Genomic DNA, 17,652 nt, shown 5'->3' with positions numbered 1-17,652 from the left:
GATTGAATATGAGATTTAATTGTGTGATTGGATTAAATTTGAATTGATCTAAAGCTGTTTGGGTGCCAAATGTGTGGCGGCATACATGTTGGAGTGCACCATAGTGGCGGCATCAAGAGAGTGAAGATGGGGCGCATGGTTTTGGGCCTAATTGTACAATTGTTGTATACTTTATGGCCCATGTAACACCCCTCACCAGTCTACAGTATAGCTGAGCAAGACATGCTACACGGCGTGCCGGAACACCTAGTCTATGATTATCTCATTTCTTGAACTCAATTTGATTTTAAGAAGTCATTTATGTAATATTCATATCATGTTGATACTATTGTCATACTTTGTTAAAATCAGTGTTTCAAGACTGGTAATAAAAATTTGGCAAGGTGCCGTCTATATTTAGGACAAACTGTCCTTCCAAACCTGTTGAAAACAGTTTAATATTATGATATCAAAATCTCAAATATTTCACAGTCTCTATTTCGCAGTAAAGTCAATAGACTTTTACAGTCATTAAACAGTTCCATAACACAGTCCATAATAATTTAAATATGTACAGAAAATCTCCATGTTATTTAATATGTACAAAATATTACAAACTTTAGAGCTTTCATAACATTACAAAATACAGGGCCAAATTTCAAATATACAACAAAAGTACAAAATACAAGATATCCTGAGTCCTACCATGTATGCAATGCAGTGCAGATGACTCTGGACTCCTATGCAGATCTGATGTCTCACCCGGTCGTAGGTCTGCTGGGCTCCCCAGCTGTATCTCCAATACCTACGCGTTACAAAAGCAACGCGCTAAGCAATTTTGCTTAGTGGTGCCAAATATAAAGAAATATACACTAAAATAAAGTAAATAAAGTGTTTACAAATTTTTGGTGGTGCTGTATGTCAGTAGATTGGATTTAGGTATTTGAATTTAATAGTACTTGAATTACTGCCCGTGTAGCCTATATCTTGACGGCATGGATAAACGGATATATCGGCCTTTGGGTACCTAGTACCTCGGGCCATCACACCATCGGTCACAAAGTGTCTTCCGGTGTGCAAATAGCGTGGCTAAAAAGCCATATAGTCAATCTGGCGATAAGCCAAAAATAAATACACAATATGTATAGCCGTAGGCTATTAAAGTCACAGGGTGGCATAATAGGCCGTAAAAACACAGTATGGCATAAAGCCATTTACAGAACAGCTGTCAAAATCCTATTGGCATGCCAACCTATCCATACTAGTCAACTAGGCAAACTAGGGCACATTATAAATTAATTATTTAATTCTTCAATCTTTGGAGTTTACTAACTATTGTATAATTCACAAGTCAATGCATATGTTGACCTTTTTAGGTAATATGGACAAGTTGTTTCTAGCATCAATATGTCACAATTTATCTCTCAATGTGCTGCCAATATAGTGCAATTTACCATTTTTACAAGTTGACATTCATTGCCAAAATGCTCCAAGCATCATTGTATGCAAAATGTCAAATTCTCAATATTTGTGTGCTAGATTGGTCTAGCTTATAGTCCTATTTCCCTTGATTTTTAGCTTCTGGTCAAAGAAGAAAAATTGTAGCTCTATGTCTTATTGCACGCGGGGCAAAATTTCAGGTCATTCAGATTTGTGTAGACTAAGTTATGGTCAATTTGCTAAAGCTGGACAGATTGCACTTTTAGTGCACAATTTGGTCAATTTTTAGGTCACTTTTGGTTCGGCAGTTTTTGTGCCCGAATTTGTGCAAGCCATTTGACTTGGTTCTGGTCATTTCTGGGCTTTGGTGTCTTCATAAGACTTTTAGATATAGGTCTTAACTATTCATGGTCAAAATTTCAGGTCAATTGGACCTGTTTTGAGTGAGTTATGGCCTAAACACTAACTGCTGCCCAAATGGTCAGTTTTCAGGCCTCAAATGCACTAATCCGGATTTGGTCAATTTTAAGGTAAGTTTCTAGGCAGAATTTTGGCAACATTTCTACATGAAAGTTGGCCTATTTGTTGTCTAGTTTCACCCCATATTGGCCTCATACCAATTGGGTTCACAGTTTGGCACTTATGACCTAATTTAGGTGCTGCCTCCAATATACAACCTGCACAAAGCACATACACTCCCAATTTGATGTTCCTTCTCCTCCTCATTACTACAATATTCAATCAACAACACTTCCATACATATATTGTACAAAATTCCAGCAAAAATTCTTGGCAGAATACTCAAGTTCACAAGGCACACAGTACACCATTAAACTTCAATATTTACATCCACCCAAATTCAACATACTTCAATGTTAATATTACACATATATTTTATCATATTCATACTTCAACATCACTTACACTTGCTGCCCACAAAATGACATTCACATATATCATTAATAACCATATATTCACACACAATTTCATGCTATTAGGGGTTGCTAAACATGGCAGTTTGCTCAAGGCTTCAAGGTTCCATTTCACACCTTTAATCTAAACACTACATGTACATACTTGTGCACAAACTTACTACAACTTTCATTTGGACAATTCAACCTTCATTTTCATTCATTAGAAGTAAAAATAACTCAAGCTCAACAAGGGTTCATGGCTACCAAAAATGGACAAATTCATTTCTCACTATTTCTTTCATTTCTCTTCACCAAAACACTCACCTCAACCTAAACACAAGCTTTACCAAAGCAAGGGAGGAATTTTGGACACTTACCACTTGAAAGCTTCCTTCAAACCTCACCAAATCTTGTTTTTCTTGCTGCCAATATCTTCCCCAAGGTGAGTATGCAAGCTTTAATGAAGGAAAGAAGTGGAAAGGATGGCTTGATCATGCACCCATGGAGGTTGCATGTGGGGTGGCCATGGTGATTTCCATGGTGGAATTCATTACGGCAAAGTAAAATGGGCTGATGAAGAAGATGATGGTGAGTGCTATCTGCTGTCCCAAGGCTGTGATAAGGGTCCCAATATCCAAGTTAGTGGAGCACTAACTTGGATTTTAATGTTAATTATTCAAAGTTTCATAAATTGGATTTTATCCCCCATTTCTTTCACTATTCTTATAATGTATCACAATTTAATTTTTCATGACATTTTCTAAGTGTAATATCATTTATTTTTAATGGACATTGAGGTCAAAAGGCAACTCTAGGTGTCAAATGACCAAAATACCCCACTTCGGGTTACATTCCCAATTTTTCAGTAACACCGATTTTTGTTTGTTTCTCGATTTTTCGTTTTTCTTTGTACTAATTTATTAATTTTTCTTTGATATTTCTAGTGTCAATTACATTTCAATAAACCTTTATCTGTGTCTCAAAATTAAATTCAGAGGGTTCCCCGCGGTCCTGGAGTCGGCAACGGCCTTCCCGGTGCGGTCACCCATCGCTGTGGTGCCGGCTCGTTTAACTTAGCTTTGTTTTCTCTCTTTCATTTTTGTTTGATTTTTCTTATATTTTAATTTTATTTATTTCATCATTATATGTCTGTTCACCATCACCGAAGTGTAGTTCCAGATATACTGACTTGCCTGGACTATTATTTGACTACTGGAGTAACAGAACGTACAGAACACGTGCAATGGGGATGTTACAACTCTTCCCCTCTAAATAAAAATTTCGTCCTCAAAATTTACCTGATGTGAAGAGCTGAGGGAACTGTTGTCTCATTGTCTCCTCGCTCTCCCATGTTGCCTCTTCCGTGTTGTGGTGTCTCCATAGGATTTTCACTAGTGGAATTGTCTTATTTCTGAGCTCCTTTACCTCTCGTGCCACGATTTTAATTAGTTCTTCTTCATATGTCAGGTCAGGTTGTACCACAATTTCTTCTGCTGAGATGACATGTGAAGGATCTGATCTGTATCTTCTGAGCATCGAGACATGGAACACATTATGTATCTTGTCCAGCTCAGGTGGTAAGGCTAATCGGTAAGCTACTGGTTCCACACGTTCAATAACTTCATATGGGCCAATAAACCTAGGGCTTAATTTTCCCTTTTTCCCGAATCTCAACACTTTCTTCCAGGGTGATACTTTGAGAAATACCTTCTCGCCAACTTCATACTCAATGTCTTTTCTCTTCAAGTCAGCATAAGATTTCTGTCGGTCTGAGGCAACTTTCAAATTGGCCTTTATCAGTTTCACCTTTTCCTCTGTCTGTTTTATCAGGTCTGGCCCCACTAGCTTATCTTCACCCAATTCAGTCCAACATACAGGTGTTCTGCATTTTCTCCCATACAGTGCTTCATAGGGTGCCATTTGTATGCTAGCTTGATAGCTATTATTATATGCAAATTCGCCAAAGGGAAGGTATCTGTCCCAACTTCCCTTAAACTCAATAACACAACTTCTCAGCATATCCTTGAGGACCTATCACATATATTCGGTTATTATTATCATTATCAGTTCAATTATTGTTTACAATAACTCAATGAGTTTCAAAATTTACCTGGATTATTCTTTCTGACTGTCCATCCGTCTGAGGATGAAAAGCCGTACTAAAATGGAGTTGTGTGCCCAAGGACTCTTGTAATTTCTTCCAAAATCTAGATGTAAACCTCGGGTCTCTATCAGATATAATGGAAAGTGGAATTCCATGTAGTCTAACTGTCTCACTGATGTACAATTCTGCTAGCTTTTCCAGTGAGTAGTCAATTCTGACTGGCAGAAAATGTGCTGATTTGGTCAACCTATCCACAATCACCCATACTGCATCATGCTTCTTCTGAGCGAGAGGTAGACCACTGACAAAGTCCATAGTGACTCGGTCCCATTTCCATTCAGGTATGTTTATGGGCTGCAACAAACCTGATGGAACTTGATGTTATGCTTTGACTTGTTGACAGGTCAAGCATCTAGTTACATGGTCAACTATGTCCTTCTTCATACTTGGCCACCAGTATTGGAGTTTCAGGTCATGGTACATTTTTGTGCTTCCTGGGTGCATAGCATACACACTGTTATGTGCTTCTTTCAGAATACTAGTTTTCAACTCTTTATCATCTGGTACACATACTCTATCTTTATAGTACAGGCACCCATTTTCTTTCACTTCATATTCAGTTTCCTTCCCCTCAGTGATTTTGCCCATAACAGCCATTAATTTCTCATATGTCTTCTGCCCATCCTGTATCTGTTGTAACAGATTCGGCTTCACTTGCAACTCAGCCAAAATAACTCCATCATGAGTTAAGGATAGTTGGGCATTCAGAGATCTTAATGCTACAATAGATTTTCTGCTTAAAGCATCAGCGACTACATTTGCCTTCCCAGGGTGGTAGTCAATCACACAATCATAATCTTTCAGGAATTCAATCCATCACCTCTGTCTCAAATTAAGTTCCTTCTGGGTTGGCAGATACTTCAGACTCTTATGGTCTGTGTATATGTAGCATTTTTCTCCATACAAGTAATGCCTCCATATCTTCAATGCGAAGATAATTGCTGCTAACTCCAAATCATGAGTAGGGTAATTCTTTTCATGTGGCCTTAACTGCCTGGAAGCATATGCGACCACTTTCCCTTCTTGCATCAGTACGCACCCTAACCCATTATGTGAGGCATCACTGTAGACTACAAAGTCTTTTCTAGACATTGGCTGTGTTAACACTGGTGCCTCTGTTAACATAGCCTTCAGCCTCTCAAAACTGGCTTGACACTTGTCATTCCAGTCAAATTTCATATTCTTGTGTAATAATTGTTAGTAGTATGCCCTAGAGCATATCATTTAGTATGTATCTTGTACATATTTTTAATAATAAAAGGCATTTCCACTTTTCCGTTTACATAATATATTTATGTGTAATAGAAAAGGTCCATTGATATTTTGTTAGAAATATTATTCTTAAGTTGTTAAGAATATGAGTGACAATATTTCTAGCACAAAGTATCATAAATAGGTTCACAATCGAGGATACTTCATAATAAGGACATGACTTATCCAGAAAGATTGTATTCATGTTTGTTCCCAAGTTATTTATATGAGATATAAATAAGATGGAATGGTGAGTCTCATGCCATATAACAAACTTGATAGGCACTTATAAATGATAAGTAGGCCGAACCAGTGACACTTATGACAAGCACATGGAGTTTACTCTTGTCAATGTTTTGTCATAAATCATATCAGTGCATATAATCTTTAGACCTGAGATAGCACAGTTATCTTGTATATAGGTAGTTTGAGTTTGATACTGCTTTCATACTTGTACTATGTATGGGTATATGGGCATGTGTTGGCTCCTACTAGTTATATATGGAGGTAGGTGTTGATCAAGATGGAATCTGTTCCTCTAAGTAAATAGAGATAAAATCCTATGTTCATTTAATTGTTCTTGATGTTTCAAGTTCTGGCAGACAGATAGATTTATTCGTAAAAGAGTTTCGATGAGAAAAATCTTTTAATCAAGAACTGGAATTAAAAGAGAACATAATATTCATAGCAAATGGAGTTTGACATAAACCATGACTCGGCTTGAGTTGGGATTTTGTAAGAGAGATTCTAGTGCATGGTAACATATGATTATAGGTTCATTTAAGGTAAACCTTATTACTAATTGGGTGGCCATGGCATGCTATGCTAGGTGTTAACCATGGTCTATGAGGTTCATAAAATGATTTAGAGAAATCATTTATGGTAAGAAAGAGTTCGATGATATTAAGAGTAGATATCATGTTTCATTGCCAATTAGTGATGAGCCTAGTAAGTCACACACATACACAAGTTATCACCTATTTAAATATGATTTAATTAATTAATTAAAGAGTTTAATTGATTAATTAAATAGGTTTGGTTTGCAATTAAATTGCAAAGTCCCTAGCATGACTTGAAACCAAATCTAGATTATTGGATGTGTAGTATAAATTAAATTTATATTTAAAGTGTTTAAATATGAATTTAATTGATGAGAAATTAATTAATAGAGATTAATTAATTAATTTATATTTGATATAAATTAATTAGAAGAAGAAAATAATTATTTTGGGTTAAGAACTCAAAATTAAGAAACAATGGCATTTTGGTCATTTCACAGTGTGACACGTGGCACCATGAGAGGGTGACACATGGCATAACACATAAGCTTGCCAAATGTTTTTAATCATGTAAGATGATTAAAATCAAGATTAAATATAGGTTTGACACTTGGCACAATGTGATTGGGTCACTTAAACCTAGAGCTAATCAAAAGGTGACATGTGGCTAGGGTTTAATGTGTTAACCTAGCTATTTAAGTGTGGTTATGAAAAGAAAAATAACCAGCAGCCTCTCCTCTCATTTGTCACGCCACTTTGAGGCTCTCCAGCTATTCTTCTTCATCTCTCATCAATTCAAAGAGATTAGCCATCAATCTCTTGAATTAAGAACACTAGAAATTGTTTCTAGTGTCCTGTTTACATCTCTAATCTCTTAAAAGGCAGAACTTGAATTTCTAATTAATAGAAAAAGCTTTAGAGGTTGTTCAAGGGCTGCCATAGGTGTTCTAGGTGTGGACAAGCTAGAGGGACAACATTTGGTGTCCTGAAGACGAATCTCAAAGCGCGAACGCATTTGCGATTGCATCAAGAGGTTAGTGTAATCGTTCTTGATTTAATCTAGGGTTCTAAAATTAATCTGATTAATTTTAAAATCTTAAATGGCAAATACAGATCCAAAAACATATTAAAAGAGTTTTAATATGTTGTTTATCATTGAAATCAAATAGATAAAAATAAATCTTGCATGGTGCATGTGACCCTAGGCGAAATTTTTGAATTCAATGGTATAATCTTGTGTTTTTCACGCTTCCGTTCCTTCAATAATTTGGTCATTGGTGTAGCTATCAGGGAAAATCCCTTTACAAATCTTCTATAATATCCAGCTAACCCCAAGAAACTTCTGATCTTAGTTGTATTTCTGGGAGGCTTCCATTCCATCACTGCTTCAATCTTTTTGGGATCCACTCTAATCCCTTCAGCTGATATTACATGTCCAAGGAATGCAATCTCATTCAACCAGAACTCACACTTGGACAATTTAGCATACAATTTCTTCTCTTTTAGATTCTGCAGAACAATTCTCAAATGCTCATCATGTTCTGCTTTATCCTTGGAATACACCAGGATGTCATCAATGAAGACCACTACGAACCTATCTAAGTATGGATGGAAGATACGGTTCATAAGGTCCATGAATGCTGCTGGAGTGTTTGTTAACCCAAATGGCATCACCAAGAATTCATAATGCCCATACCGGGTTCTAAATGCAGTCTTAGGCATATCTGCATCCTTAACCCTTAGCTGATGATACCTTGATCTGAGATCAATCTTAGAAAACACACCGGCTCCCTTCAACTGATCAAACAGATCGTCAATTCTAGGCAACGGATACTTGTTCTTCACTGTTACTCTGTTTAACTGCTGGTAGTCAACACATAACCTCAGTGTCCCATCTTTCTTCTTTACAAACAGTACCGGAGCTCCCCAAGGTGACACACTGGGGCGTATGAACCCCTTGTCTAGTAATTCTTGCAGCTGGATTTTTAACTCTTTCAATTCAGCAGGTGCCATCCTATACGGAGCAATTGAAATGGGAGCTGTACCCGGCATAATCTCAATAGCAAATTCAACTTCCCTTTCTGGTGGTAAACTAGGCAATTCCTCAGGAAATACCTCAGAGAAATCCCTTACTATGGGTATGTCAGACAAGTCAAGTTTACCCTGCCTAGTGTCAATCACGTGTGCCAGATAGGCTTCACACCCTTTTCTCAGCCATCTCCTTGCAACTGTAGCTGAGATGACATTGGACAAGAAATCTGTCCTTTCACCCACTACTATTATTTCTTCGTTCTCGGCAGTTTTCAGAGAGATTCTCTTCAATTTACAATCTACTATTGCCTGATGATGGGATAACCAGTCCATTCCCAAAATCACATCAAACTCATGGAAAGGCAGTTTGATTAAGTCTGCTAAGAACTCTTTCCCTTGAATCTTCAATGGACAACCCTTATACACCTTGTTTACTACCACACTGTGGCCTAGCGGATTTGTGACCAGGATGTCTTGGTCACTTTCCTCCACTGGTATTCCCTTTTCTACGGGCAGCTTGATACATATATATGAATGAGTAGATCCAGGATCCACTAATGCATGCACAGAAGTATTATAAAGGAGGAACATACCCTTGATAACATCTGGAGCATCCTGTTCCTCTTGTGCCCTTATAGCATAGGCTTTGGCTGGTTTTCTGCCTTCTGCTCTCTCCACAGACTCTGACGGGTTTTACGTGAAATGCCATTGTCTCAGCCTTACCCGGCCTTCTACCCCTTGGAGCTGGAGGGGCAGGCCTATCAGTTGATACCAGAGTGTAGCAGTTCTGCGTGGACAATCTCGGACTAGGTGGTCTGTAGATCCACACCGTAAACAAGCACCTGTCATCCTCCAACATTCACCCTTATGCCATTTTTGGCAATGTGGGCAAGCAACAGATACCGTTGGGGCTGGTCCCCTGTACCCTATTCCTGGAGAGCTAGCCATTGAAGGGGTGGACTGGCCTCTCCTTGGTGCAAACTGAGATTTGGGACTCTGTGACTGACCCTGACTTGGTGCTCTACTAAAACTCTGAGTAGGCGAACCTCTGAATTTCTTACTAGGGGCAGAAGATGTACCGGTCTGACCCTGACCTCTTTTCTGCTGTTTGTCCCTTCTGTTCTGCTCATTCATTCTAACTTTTTCAACCTTCAGTGCAGCTTCCACTAACTTGGCAAACTCTGTAATCCCCAAAGCTGTAATCATTACTTTAATGTTATCATTGAGCCCTTCCTCAAATCTCTTGCATCTCTTTGCCTCATTAGGGACTATTTCCCGCCCATAGCGGCTCAATATGACAAATTCTCTTTCATATTCATCCACTGTCAGCTGTTTCTGGCATAGGGTAATAAACTCCCTTCTCTTCTCTTCTAGGTACACACTGCCCACATATTTCTTTCTGAACTCAGTGAGAAAGAAATCCCAAGTTATCTGTTCTGGTGGCACCTCACTAGTTACTGTATCCCACCACTGGTATGCATCATCTTGTAGTAGTGATACAACAGCTTCCAAATTCTGCTCTGGAGTACAATGAAGTTGTTTTAAGACTCTTCCAGTTCTGTCCAACCAGTTTTCAGCTGTGACAGAATCATCTTCCCTTTTGCCCAGAAAGTCCACTGCTCCAAACTTCCTGAGTCTCTCCATATGAGATTTTTGAGGTGGAGGTGGTGGTGGTGGCATAACTCCTGCCATCTGTCTAAAGAACTCAGCCATTTGCTGAAATGTGGCTGATGCATTTGGTACTGGTGGAACAGGTTCCCTCCTGTCTCCTGGTTTAGTTATAGATGGAGCATGACTTTCGACTTCCTCATCGACCGCTCTCTGCGATGTGGAGTCCATATTCTGATCAAAATAACAAAACAAATCAAAAGATCTGCATTAGAGTCATCTTAACACTTACAATGCAATGCATGATATGCAATCTATCTAGGTCTAGAAACGCCTAAACCGTGCTCTGATACCACTAAATGTAACACCCCTCACCGGTCTACAGTATAGCCGAGCAAGGCATGCTACACGGCTTGCCGGAACACCTAGTCTATGATTATCTCATTTCTTGAACTCAATTTGATTTTAAGAAGTCATTTATGTAATATTCATATCATGTTGATACTATTGTCATACTTTGTTAAAATCAGTGTTTCAAGACTGGTAATAAAAATTTGGCAAGGTGCCGTCTATATTTAGGACAAACTGTCCTTCCAAACCTATTGAAAACACTTTAATATTATGATATCAAAATCTCAAATATTTCACAGTCTCTATTTCGCAGTAAAGTCAATAGACTTTTACAGTCATTAAACAGTTCCATAACACAGTCCATAATAATTTAAATATGTACAGAAAATCTCCATGTTATTTAATATGTACAAAATATTACAAACTTTAGAGCTTTCATAACATTACAAAATACAGGGCTAAATTTCAAATATACAACAAAAGTACAAAATACAAGATATCCTGAGTCCTACCATGTATGCAATGCACTGTAGATGACTCTGGACTCCTATGCAGATCTGATGTCTCACCTGTCAGAGGTCCTGGCTCCCACCAGATTGTATCTCCAATACCTACGCGTTACAAAAGCAACGCGCTAAGCAATTTTGCTTAGTGGTGCCAAATATAAAGAAATATACACTAAAATAAAGTAAATAAAGTATTTACAAATTTTTGGTGGTGCTGTATGTCAGTAGATTGGATTTAGGTATTTGAATTTAATAGTACTTGAATTATCGCCTGTAGCCTATATCTTGACGGTGATCGATAAACGGATATATCGCACCGGGTACCTAGTACCTCGCCATCACACCATCGGTCACAAAGTGTCTTCGGTGTGCAAATAGCGTGGCTAAAAAGCCATATAGTCAATCCGCGATAAGCCAAAAATAAATACACAATATGTATAAATGTAGGCTATTCAAGTCACTGAGGTGGCATAATAGGCCGTAAAAACACAGATGGCATAAAGCCATTTACGTAACAATTGCCGAATCCTATTGGCATGCCAACCTATCCATACTAGTCAACTAGGCAAACTAGGGCACATTATAAATTAATTGTTTAATTCTTCAATCTTTGGAGTTTACTAACTATTGTATAATTCACAAGTCAATGCATATGTTGACCTTTTTAGGTAATATGGACAAGTTGTTTCTAGCATCAATATGTCACAATTTATCTCTCAATGTGCTGCCAATATAGTGCAATTTACCATTTTTACAAGTTGGCATTCATTGCCAAAATGCTCCAAGCATCATTGTATGCAAAATGTCAAATTCTCAATTTTTGTGTGCTAGATTGGTCTAGCTTATAGTCCTATTTCCCTTGGTTTTTAGCTTCTGGTCAAAGAAGCAAAATTGTAGCTCTATGTTTTATTGCACACGGGGCAAAATTCAGGTCATTCCGAGTTGTGTAGACCAAGATATGGTCAATTTGCTAAAGCTGGACAGATTGCACTTTTAGTGCACAATTTGGTCAATTTTTAGGTAAGTTTCTAGGCAGAATTTTGGCAACATTTCTACATGAAAGTTGGCCTATTTGGTGTCTAGTTTCACCCCATATTGGCCTCATACCAATTGGGTTCACAGTTTGGCACTTATGGCCTAATTTAGGTGCTGCTTACAATACACAACCTGCACAAAGCACATACACTCCCAATTTGATGTTCCTTCTCCTCCTCATTACTACAATATTCAATCAACAACACTTCCATACAAATATTGTACACAATTCCAGCAAAAATTCTGGGCAGAATACTCAAGTGCACAAGGCACACAATACACAATTAAACTTCAATATTTACATCCACCCAAATTCAACATACTTCAATGTTAATATTACACATATACTTCTACATATTCATACTTCAACATCACTTACACTTGCTGCCCACAAATTGACATTCACATATATCATTAATAACCATATATTCACACACAATTTCATGCTATTAGGGGTTGCCAAACATGGCAGTTTGCTCAAGGCTTCAAGGTTCCATTTCACACCTTTAATCTAAACACTACGTGTACATACTTGTGCACAAACTTACTACAACTTTCATTTGGACAATTCAACCTTCATTTTCATTCATTAGAAGTAAAAATAACTCAAGCTCAACAAGGGTTCATGGCTGCCAAAAATGGACAAATTCATTTCTCACTATTTCTTTCATTTCTCTTCACCAAAACACTCCCCTCAACCTAAACACAAGCTTTACCAAAGCAAGGGAGGGATTTTGGACACTTACCACTTGAAAGCTTCCTTCATACCTCACCAAATCTTGTTTTTCTTGCTGCCAATATCTTCCCCAAGGTGAGTATGCAAGCTTTATTTCTAAGTGTAATATCATTTATTTTTAATGGACATTGAGGTCATAAGGCAACTCTAGGTGTCAAATGACCAAAATACCCCACTTCGGTTTACATTCCCAATTTTTCAGTAACACTGATTTTTATTTGTTTCTCGATTTTTCGTTTTTCTTTGTACTAATTTATTAATTTTTCTTTGATATTTCTAGTGTCAATTACATTTCAATAAACCTTTATCTGTGTCTCAAAATTAAATTCAGAGGGTTCCTCATGGTCCCGAGTCCAACGGCCTTTTCGGCATGCGATCACCCATCTTGTGGTCTTAGCTCATTTAACTTAGCTTTGTTTTCTCTCTTTCATTTTTGTTTGATTTTTCTGGTATTTTCTTTTTATTTATTTCATCATTATATTTCTGTTCACCATCACTGAAGTGTAGTTCCAGATATACTGACTTGCCTGGACTATTATTTGACTACTGGAGTAACAGAACGTACAGAACACGTGCAATGGGGATGTTACAGCCCATACCTAATTAAATTGTTTAATTAGGAATTTTAATCACACAATTAATTTTTTGAAAATTGTTTTCAAGGTTTTAAATTTGGAAAGAGTTTCTAAATTTAAATTTGTTTGAATGAGATTCAAATCTGAATTTTTTTTTTGTTGAATATGTGATATTCAATTTAATTTTTAGAATGTATATTTTATTTAATTGTTAAATTTTAATTTGCATGATGGATGATCATGGACAATAAAAGACCAATGAGTTGTAAAATAATTATTTTTATTTTAGTGGCATGTATTATAAGTGTTGTAATAATTTGGGTTATAATTTCATTTATTTGAGGATTTTAAAATCCATATTCTTATAAATTCACCTTGGTATGCCAAGGATTACAATGTAATTAGATTACAAGAAGATCAAGGAGGTCAAGAGCATTGGTGGGACCAGTGGGAGGAAATCAAGATCAAGTGTTGATTATGTACTCCTTCAGCAACTCTTGTAAAATGAATGAATGAAATATACCTAGGAATGCCCTGATTCAATTCTTGGTGGCTCAGAATTGAATCCCTTAGAAAGTCCATGATCATACCATATTATTTGTTTATCCATGTATGCACGAGATGTATGGGAATGTATGCAAGTATATGGTATATGCATGCTAAATGAATAATGTGCAAAGTGAGACCATAATAGTAATTAAGCCAACCACTAAATCTTCCAAACAAATGATTAAGTTGAAAATAGTATAATTAAAGTAGTTATATCATGGGCCCTCCATTGAGGTAATTATTTTAAGAAATTTTAAATACTTGCATGTGATGCATTTAATTTAAGAGATTTTCTTAAGAATAATTGTTCAGCATGAGATGTTGTAAATATGTAAATAGTTGATGGCCAATAATGGATGTGCCTGAGGATATTAAAATTATTTGCATGTTTACTAGCTTAATGGCATGAACTTAACTAATGCAAGATGAATCAATAATGGATGTGCCTGAGATTTTGAGCATTAGGGGCTAGATAAATGATTGAACCTCACATGAGATGTGATGGGTAAGGAGTTGCTCACTTATAGTTTATTGTAATTCCAATAATAGATGTGCCTGAGGATGATTAATAAAACTATAAGAATTCAATCACCCACTAGAAATCCATCCAACTAGGATTTCCGTTTCCTACTTTGAAAGTGTAGGATTCGCCAAGATAGTGGGAGGACCAATTTGATTAAAAGAACATAATCATTTTGGTTAATTATTTGATACATTTAATAATTAATCTAATTATTTTCTGCAGTTAATTTTCTGATAATAATGAGCACATAATAACCACCACCATCCAATATAATTGCAAGCATACTTGATCACAATAGGTTGATGGGACTTAATCTTTCTGATTGGCTAAGAAATTTAAAACTTGTCCTGAACCTAGAATGTAATACCCTCACTATAACAATTCCATGCATTCTACTGTTCCGGTGACCGGTGTCTGTTCGGATAGCTAGAACGTCCGGAAAAATATTTAAACTAAAGTGAGGAACCATAATTAACTCAAATATCAATAAGAAAAATTTAGGAAAAATTTTAGAAATAAAATACAACCAAGTTAAATGAGCTGATGCCCTAATGATGGGTAACCTAGTGAAAAGTTGCGGTTCTCTCAACTAGGTGCCCTAGACCCGGAGGAAAATTCATAAATTAATTTCTGGGACTCCAGAGAAGGGTCATTGAGGTTTTTATGGCATTAGAATACCAAGAAAAGGCTTAAAATTTTTTTCAATCGGTATAGGCAATTTAGGTTTGTTAAGCCAAATGGAGGGCATTTTGGTCATTTCGTCTTCAGAGATGATTTTCGGCCTACTTGTCCAGTTAAGTAAATAATTATTATGACATAAAATGTGAATAAATATTGCTAAAAATTAAATTGAAATTAAGTAGACAAGAAAAGGAAAGAAAATGAAAGAAATTGGAATTAGGACATCACCATGATGTCATTAAACACTTACCACCAATTACAATTAATCAAGCCCATTTAAAATAAATAAAATGAGATAAGAATACAGCAAAAAATCAAAAAAATTCAGCAGCCATCACCTTCACCTAAACCAACCGCCCCATACCCATTCCATTGTCCTCCATTGCCAAGTTTTCAAAGTTTAGTTTCCTTGGTTTTTCTTCCATTAAACCCTAAATTCCCAACACAAAAACTTGATAGTTCATCTTAGTGAAGCTTGTGGGAGCAAAAGGAAGTAAAAAAGAAGAGCTCTTGCAAGATTGGAATTAACTCCATTCAAAGTTAGTGACCAAACTTCATGTTTCTCTTTAGTTTCATGTTGAGGAAGTGAGATTAAGTAGAAATTTATAAGAAAATTGCATAAAAATTATGGGTATACCTCCCCAAAAATTTTGGCAGCCTTGTACTTGGTAGGGTTATGAAGTTTTCAATGAGGTAAAATGGTATCATGGCTGACTTCAATATTAACTTCATGATTAGGATAATGAAATGCAAGTTAAATGCATGATTTGAGATGGTTGAGTTAGGGTTTGGGTATGAAATTGAGACTTTGTTTATGTGTTGGAGAATAAAAGTTTAAATGGTCAATTAGTGACCATTTGGTTGTGTATGATGAGGAAATGAAGTGAGTTGTGGCTTGGCATTTGAGTTTGGGTGAGCTGCCTTGGCTGACCTGCAGGACTGATTGTGAGTCCAACAGGTTTAGGCAGCTATAAATGGAGTTGTAGAGGTTCAATTAGTGCAAGGCTAATTGGACATGAAACTAGACACATAATGGCACAACTTTGGTGAAGAAACCCTTCCCAGAAAACCAAATCAAGTTGACCTAAAAACTGCCCAAATACGGGTGACTTGCATTCTACCTAGGCAAAATGACTAAATGATTAGTATTTATTCATTTGGTCATAACTCAGTGTATAAAGGTCCAATTGACCTGAAATTTTACCAGCAGAAATATGAGACATAGACTTACAACTTTCATGAAGAAAACAAATCCAAATTCTGACCATAACCTAGTCAAATTTCCAACCAAACTTAGGTTACCAAATCTGGCAGAACCAGTTTTGCCCAGAATTTTGGATTCTATCCAATCCGGCCAGTTATGGTTTTTAGGCCATAACTTGAGCTACAAAACTCCAAATGAAGTGATTCAAAAAAGGAAATGTAACTAGACACAATAAGGAACAACTTTCATGAAGAAAATTTTGCCAAATTCCTACTGTACAAATGACCAATGGAATAGTAAACATAATGCTTGAAATCTGAAAATTGTGAATAACTAACAACACTAAGCTTTGAAATGGTATTGGCAACCAATACCAACAACTTTAGAATACAAAATGTAGTATGTTGAGGATATTAGAACCAATGTACCTATTATCTATGCAAAAGTCAACATTTTTGTTGACTAATAAAATGAATAGTAACACCTAAACTAAAATTTCAAGAATAGTAAAATGTAAAAGTGTAACATGCCCTAGTACACCTAGCAAGATTGGTTTGGATAGGTTGGCATACCAATAGGGTTCAGTTAGCAGTACTGCACATGGCATTATGCCATTCTGTGATTTCATGGCTTTAGCTATTCTGAAATTGTGTTGATACTTGGCCCTGTGCCTAATGTTATTACAGCTTATTAGCTGTTCTTTTACACACCGGGAGATACATATGTGACAGATGGTGTGATGGCCCGAGGTACTTGATACCTAGTGCTAGTTTAACCATTTATCTAGTCCAGTCCTCCAGTATAGGTTACTTGGGCAACCAAAAATGAAAGTGGATAAATTTAATGAAATTATGAATATAACAAGTACATAATAAATAAGATTATCAATAATGATCGAAAAATGGTATGCATAAGACATCAGAACATGCACTGTATATTTATTTTCTGTTATTTCTTTTTATTCTATTATTGGCACCACTAAGCATTATTGCTTAGCGCGTTGCTTTTGCCACGCGTAGGTTCTGGAGAGACCGATAGAGAGTTCAGTAGACCACAGACTGGGTGAGACCATCTGCAGCTCTGCATAGTGTCCATGTCACCTCACCGTCTTCAGTGCATTGGTAGGACACTAGGTTTCATTTTGGTATTTTGTAATTAACTTTTATTTTCTTATGTATAATTGAGACTTATGTAATGTATTTTGATATTAATGTAAATAGTGGAAATTGTGTTTATGAATGGGATATTGAGTATTTATTTATGACTTGTATATGAATATTATGTGAAATGAATGAATGAGAAATGAAAATATTGTTGAAAAATATT

The 17,652-nt window shown here is 36.6% G+C and overlaps 1 long non-coding RNA gene across 1 annotated transcript; it reads right to left on the bottom strand.

Moving 5' to 3' along the window:
* Positions 1 to 477: 477 nt before the first annotated feature.
* LOC131178512 (uncharacterized) lies at positions 478 to 3,033 on the bottom strand. Its single transcript, XR_009147432.1, has 2 exons — positions 2,711 to 3,033; positions 478 to 784 (listed from the first exon to the last, which is right to left on the bottom strand). It is a non-coding gene; the product is annotated as an uncharacterized LOC131178512 (long non-coding RNA).
* Between the last annotated feature and the right edge of the window lie 14,619 nt (positions 3,034 to 17,652).

The sequence above is a fragment of the Hevea brasiliensis genome, chromosome 3 (genome assembly GCF_030052815.1).
Source record: "Hevea brasiliensis isolate MT/VB/25A 57/8 chromosome 3, ASM3005281v1, whole genome shotgun sequence".
Taxonomy (NCBI): Eukaryota; Viridiplantae; Streptophyta; class Magnoliopsida; order Malpighiales; family Euphorbiaceae; genus Hevea; species Hevea brasiliensis.
The sequence above is the reverse complement of the archived record's forward strand: the minus strand, read 5'-3'. Positions and strand labels throughout refer to the sequence as shown.